This window comes from Clinocottus analis, unplaced genomic scaffold, assembly GCF_023055335.1.
Source record: "Clinocottus analis isolate CAN_PGR_092001 unplaced genomic scaffold, fCliAna1.0.p SCAF_10, whole genome shotgun sequence".
Classification (NCBI taxonomy): domain Eukaryota; kingdom Metazoa; phylum Chordata; class Actinopteri; order Perciformes; family Cottidae; genus Clinocottus; species Clinocottus analis.
In genome coordinates this window covers 1,553,663-1,561,240 of record NW_027175821.1, presented here as the reverse complement: position 1 = coordinate 1,561,240, position 7,578 = coordinate 1,553,663, and positions in this window count along the sequence as shown.

Below are 7,578 nucleotides of genomic sequence, written 5' to 3'. Positions count from 1 at the left end.
TTCTACATCTATTCAAATTTCTACAACTATTGACAACCTGTCCTCATGTCTGCTTGAGATTCAGGGGGATCAAATTAAAATCAGACGGCCTAAACGATCTTTAAAATAAAAAGTAAACGGCCACGTGTCTTCTCTCAAGGGTTACGGTACTTTAGCACTTTAAATGAATTAGATCGGACCTGTGGATGATGTAATAGAGGACTTTTAGTGTTTTTTAAACACACTTCCTCATCTCCGTGAAATCAGGAAAAAGAGGCTCGGGCTTATCAGGGAATACTAAAGCCTCTAATTGACGATCTGAACGTTTCAGAAACAAAGTGAATCCAGCTTACCTCCATCGCGTCCGTAATCTGCGTGAAATGCCTTCTTACGGTTTAGTCGAGTCTCTCAGTGCAACATGTTGGTGTAGGTTCTGTTTGACAAATAAGAAACTTGATCTGTATTTACTGAGAATAATCCTGGATTTATTCTGGGCTTCAAAGAGCTGCGAGAGAAGACGGCTCCATCTGCCATTGATGTGATCAAATCATGTGTGAGGGAATGTTCCTCGCTGTACCCAATGCACATTTTACTAGAGGGTGTCCCATCATACGAGCTGCCTTTCCCTCATGTATTAAGTCATATACAGTAATACTCGTGTAGTTGGTGACGTTGAAAGGAATAATACTCATTGGATCTTTTTACTTTCCCTACAGATTGTTAATTTGGTGTTTTTGAGTCACCTGAAACGTCTGATCCGTGATGACAGCATTGTTTCCTGATAGGAAATGGATTAAAACTAAAACACCACTCGATGAGCAGTATGGCGATTTGAAGCGAAACCCATTTGTTTCAAGAAGTCTGTAAAAAAAAAAAAAAACTCAAAGCGCCAGCCCTCAATTAGCTGTTCACTATGAACATGATTCTTTGAAAAAGATTTTTTTTTTTAAACAATTAATGACTTGTGAAGTGGAGGATTACAGAAACGTTTAGGTTTGAGTCGTCTCCTCGGGCAGTCTTGGTCGTATAAACCCCAAATGAGTTTAAATACTTGTGTTGTTTTACATGAATTTTTAAAGAATTTTCTTGGGAAAAAAATGTGTATTTTAAAAAAAAAATCGCTTTTATATTTTGATTTTAACTATGAACATCCAGCATATGATCCAAATTTACCCACAATGCCTCCTCGAGCGGAACAGCCCACATACTAATAAGACACCTTTTAGGAAAGATTAGGAGCTAAAGAATGAGAATCTGCAAAAAAAACTCACAATGGAACAAAGCATTGGGGTGTTACGAAGGACATTCAGTCAAAAAACTGTGTCGTTTGGTTAAAAAATGGAAAAATGACTTATTTTACGGCAAAACATTGTCTGAATGGGGCATGTTGGGACTTAAAATGGTCGCTGGAGGATTTTTAAGGAAACATTTTTAAAAAAAAATAACTTCCCAAAAGGTTAAACTATATCTTTTAACCGGGTCACGAATCTTCGTCATGGAACGCTTGGGTTTTAAAGTTCTCGGAGAGAAACCACGCACCTGTGAGCCGAACCTAGCACAGCCTGATCTCCGTGTACCTTTTTTTAGGCTTCTTATCCAGCCCCGCTCTTTTGTTTTTGACAAGATAGTTAGAACTGGAGGAGGATTTCGTCAGTTCGCCGGGCGTCTGGATTTGACGTTATCCGAGAAACAAGCTGAGCGCAAACAAAAAGCCGACAGGGCTGTGCCTTCCTCTGAACTCCGAGGACTGAGTGTAAACTCCAGAGCAAATAAAAGAAGATCACTGACCTCAGGGAGGATATATCCTGCGGCTTTCCGATGAGCCGGGGGAAAAAAAAGAAAGATTTCCTTCCCGCACAGCTTCAGAGCGGCGGCGGCGGCGGCTTCGGGGCCGCCTGAGCAGATTGCCTCGCTCAGACGCGGCTATGTTGAGGTTTACGTATTTTCGTTCTCCCCGGCCGCCCGCGAGGGGATGGGAAGTTTGAAATTGTCTCGATCCCCCGGGCCTCTCCCCCCGCTCTACATCCTATTACCTCGACCCCTTAAACCAGTCAATTCTAATTCTGAGAGTCTTCTGAGCTTCCATCCATTGTCATGCCGAGAAAATGACAGGGTGCTTCTGGACGGTGATTTAAATATTCATGTCTGATGCCCTCAGCCCTCATTTATTTAAATATTTTTGAAGGCTCATTCAATCTGTCTCACCTAAGACCCGGTGCTCTGTGCAGCGTGTTCATTTGGTGCATGCAGCCTGTAGTTTTAGGAGATACAACAGATCAAATGTTTGCTATGGGTCCTCACTTTATGTTTGACACACTATCCAGAGGATTTCTGTCCGTCATTGTGAAGGAAACACAGATTTTTTTTCATGTGCTCTTCTGTTTTTGTTGGACACAAGAAGCAAATTCACAGATTTCCTGAAATAAAATGTTTTCACTCATGTTTTGGGATCTGTTATCATCTCGCTGTAGTGGTCGTTTCTTACAGTATTTTAGTTTATTCAGTAGGACTTTGTTGGATGTGAAATGTGTTGGTAGGGTGAGGTTTCAATGGGGGAAGTGCCACAAAATAATTTATAATAATAATAATAATTTATGTTTAATTTAATTTAATAATTTAATTTAATAATTTATTCATAATTTTAAGAAAAAAACTTTCAAAACCATAACAATTTGTTTGGCTTTAATTCATAAAATGTATAGTTAGGGCTGATTTTGGGCTATACAAAATAAAATTGTATTTGATGTGTTTAATTAAATGGGATATACTTGTCTTGATGGTCTTGAAAAAGTGTTTGTGTTTAGCGTTAAAACGCCAAACTGATTCCACGCCTTCAGCAGCGCTTGTGGAAAAAAAAAAAGAAAAAGTCGTCCACGTTCCAGCTGAAATCAGGCTCAGTAAATCCCAGGTCATTGTTAATATTTGTTTCTGACATAAGGGATTATTTCCCGTCGTTTCTTTTCTTTTGTAATGTTTGGACAAAGGAAACGGCTGCCTCTGCCTTTCTTACCCTCAAACTGCAGCGCTAGCAGAGCTTCTCTCTGCGCCGCCGTCTGCATTCTTAAGCATGTCTCCGACTCTTTTCTGTCTTTGTTGTCCCGCATCCCCCGGAGCCCGTCTCCCTCCTCCATCCCTCCATCCATCCCTCCATCCATCCCTCCATCCCTCAAGTCATGTAGATCCCTGCTCTCCTCGTCCTTCTCCTCCGCGTTGCTTTTCTGGTGAAGAGGAGAAAGGGTAACGTTTGGATTAGTTCAAACCGTATATCTGAGAAAAGGCCAGCCTGACATTTTACACAGCTGTTACATTTTATTAGAGTGTGCCTCTGTGTGTGTGTGTGTGTGTGTGTGTGTGTGTGTGTGTGTGTGTGAGGTCTGGAGGGACCGAGTGTGCATAATGAGAGAGGATACAAGGGAAGGAAGAGAGATGAAGATATGGTTTATAGATTGAAGCTTCCGCTCTCCCTCCATCGGCAGCCTCTTCACTTTCACGTCCTCTTTCTTTATTAACCTCATTTTCTTCCCTCCACGTCATTCTTTTTGCCTCTTCCCGTCGTGTTATCTCGTCTCGTGGAATATTGATGTGAATTGAGAGTTGCAGATTTCATGTCTGATGGCAGTTCACTCGCGTCGTCTCTATCTTTTCCTCCCTAACCGGAGCAGACAGACACTGTTTTAGATAAAAGTCCCAGTGGGGTCCTGTGCTTTGACACATCCCTTCACGTGTACTGTACCTTCTACCGCAGTCTGCTTCATGAATGATGACGGCCCCATATTCTGTTAATTGACTCACTTTTTGGTTTTTATCCTTCTGCTGGGACATGAACCACCGAGTACACGAGATGTTCCGAGTTGTGAGTACACGAGATGTACAGAGTTGTGAGTACACGAAATGTACCGGGTTGTGAGTACACGAGATGTACCGAGTTGTGAGTACACGAGATGTACCGAGTTGTGAGTACACGAGATGTACAGAGTTGTGAGTACACGAAATGTACCGGGTTGTGAGTACACGAGATGTACCGAGTTGTGAGTACACGAAATGTACCGGGTTGTGAGTACACGAAATGTACAGAGTTGTGAGTACACGAGATGTACCGAGTTGTGAGTACGCGAAATGTACCGAGTTGTGAGTACACGAGATGTACAGAGTTGTGAGTACACGAAATGTACCGAGTTGTGAGTACACGGGACAGACAGAGTTGTGAGTACACGAAATGTACCGAGTTGTGAGTACACGAGATGTACCGAGTTGTGAGTACACGAAATGTACCGAGTTGTGAGTACACGAGATGTACCGAGTTGTGAGTACACGAAATGTTCCGAGTTGTGAGTACACGGGATGTACCGAGTTGTGAGTACACAAGATGTACCGAGTTGTGAGTACACGGGACGTACCGAGTTGTGAGTACACGGGATGGACAGAGTTGTGAGTACACGAAATGTACCGAATTGTGAGTACGCGAGATGTACAGAGTTGTGAGTACACGAAATGTACCGAGTTGTGAGTACACGAGATGTACAGAGTTGTGAGTACACGAGACGTACCGAGTTGTGAGTACACGGGATGTACCGAGTTGTGAGTACACGAGATGTACCGAGTTGTGAGTACACAAGATGTACCGAGTTGTGAGTACACGGGATGTACTGAGTTGTGAGTACACAGGATGTACCGAGTTGTGAGTACACGGGACATACCGAGTTGTGAGTACACGGGATGTACCGAGTTGTGAGTACACGGGATGTACCGAGTTGTGAGTACACGAGATGTACCGAGTTGTGAGTACACGGGATGTACCGAGTTGTGAGTAAACGAAATGTACCGAGTTGTGAGTACACGGGATGGACAGAGTTGTGAGTACACGAAATGTACCGAGTTGTGAGTACACGAAATGTACCGAGTTGTGAGTACACGAGATGTACCGAGTTGTGAGTACACGAAATGTACCGAGTTGTGAGTACACGAGATGTACCAAGTTGTGAGTACACGAGATGTACAGAGTTGTGAGTACACGAGATGTACCGAGTCGTGAGTACACGAGATGTACAGAGTTGTGAGTACACGGGATGTACCGAGTTGTGAGTACACGAGATGTACCGAGTTGTGAGTACACGAGATGTTCCGAGTTGTGAGTACACGAGATGTACAGAGTTGTGAGTACACGGGATGTACCGAGTTGTGAGTACACGAGATGTACAGAGTTGTGAGTACACGAGATGGACAGAGTTGTGAGTACACGGGATGTACCGAGTTGTGAGTAAACGAAATGTACCGAGTTGTGAGTACACGGGATGGACAGAGTTGTGAGTACACGAAATGTACCGAGTTGTGAGTACACGAAATGTACCGAGTTGTGAGTACACGAGATGTACCGAGTTGTGAGTACACGAAATGTACCGAGTTGTGAGTAAACGAAATGTACCGAGTTGTGAGTACACGGGATGGACAGAGTTGTGAGTACACGAAATGTACCGAGTTGTGAGTACACGAAATGTACCGAGTTGTGAGTACACGAGATGTACCGAGTTGTGAGTACACGAAATGTACCGAGTTGTGAGTACACAAGATGTACCAAGTTGTGAGTACACGAGATGTACAGAGTTGTGAGTACACGAGATGTACCGAGTCGTGAGTACACGAGATGTACAGAGTTGTGAGTACACGGGATGTACCGAGTTGTGAGTACACGAGATGTACCGAGTTGTGAGTACACGAGATGAACCGAGTTGTGAGTACACGAAATGTACCGGGTTATGAGTACACGAGATGGACAGAGTTGTGAGTACACGGGATGTACCGAGTTGTGAGTACACGAGATGTACCGAGTTGTGAGTACACGGGATGTACCGAGTTGTGAGTACACGAGATGTACCGAGTTGTGAGTACACGGGATGGACAGAGTTGTGAGTACACGAAATGTACCGAGTTGTGAGTACACGAAATGTACCGAGTTGTGAGTACACGAGATGTACCGAGTTGTGAGTACACGAAATGTACCGAGTTGTGAGTACACAAGATGTACCAAGTTGTGAGTACACGAGATGTACAGAGTTGTGAGTACACGAAATGTACAGAGTTGTGAGTACACAAGATGTACAGAGTTGTGAGTACACAAGATGTACCAAGTTGTGAGTACACAAGATGTACCAAGTTGTGAGTACACGAGATGTACAGAGTTGTGAGTACACGAGATGTACCGAGTTGTGAGTACACGAGATGTACCGAGTCGTGAGTACACAAGATGTACAGAGTTGTGAGTACACAAGATGTACAGAGTTGTGAGTACACAAGATGTACCGAGTTGTGAGTACACGAGATGTACCGAGTTGTGAGTACACGGGACGGACGGAGTTGTGAGTACACGGGATGTACCGAGTTGTGAGTACACGAGACGTACCGAGTTGTGAGTACACGGGACGGACAGAGTTGTGTGTCTCACACTAGAGTGCAAGAGTGAGTTCACTCACGCCTCACTAAAATCTTCACTCTAATATAAAAAAAAGCGCAAAAAAGAGAACTCCTCGTGTGTTTGAGCTGCAAGGATTATTCCACAAACTGCTCACTAATTATAAAAAAGCAGCCCCGGGTGCATTTGTACTTTGGTGACATCGAGTTAAAAACTACGGAGTTAAAATCTTCACATTTTGACTTTACGTTGGGCAGAAAATTGCGATGAATCATTTGCCCGTTAAGCATCACTGGCTCTGTGTAAACTATGACAGGTTATGGAAAAATAAAAGTTGGTGAAACAAATCAGAAGTCGTGTGTTGAGAGCCAGGGACAGTACTGCAGAGGGAGGATGGGGGAAGCTCCTCATAACGTCCAACAACTTTTCTATTCCATTGAGCAGCATTAGAATATGTTAAAACGTGTGAACACATGATATGCGATGTATTTATTGGTTTGTTGAGCACACATTTATAAAGTTTAAATCTTGCTGAACACAAGGAATCGTGACTCTGGAATGAACGGAAGAGAGCTCAGTTAGATTGAGACAATACATCAGAGGCTCGATGCCGTATGAAAACAATGGCCGCCGTTAATGGTAGGAATGAATGTTCAGAAATATTGTCTTTTCTTTTAGAACCTCCTAGGCTTCAGACAACATTTAAAAAACACACATTCATCAAAATCCGAGGGCTGACAAACGGGCTGCTAGTTTGTAATTAGAGTTATTTGCACCGTGAAGCAACCCAAACGGCCCGTCAGATGGTCCCGAGCTGAGCACATAAAGACATCGTACTGGTGGGATGCGACATGGACGTGCGGTCTGGACTCGGTAAAGTGAGAGCGGGTGCAGCTGTTTGCCGAGAGAAAACATCCGATCTGCGCCGCACGAGAGCGAGGGGAAGAAGTGGGACAAGTTGTGCTGCAGTTTGAATAAAACTACAGACGCCATCAGGCCTTGCAGAGCTCGCAGCAGCGTGTCACTCCCCGACTGGACACGCTGTGATCTTCTTCACACAGATTCATGCAGCGCCGCTTTTTTATCGCGCGTTGTTTTATTTATCTGGACTTCAGACGCCGTCGTGATAATTAGGGGGATGTCATCGATGTGGCGCGTCGGCACTCCGGTGGGCGCGACGCCGGGCAGGGGCG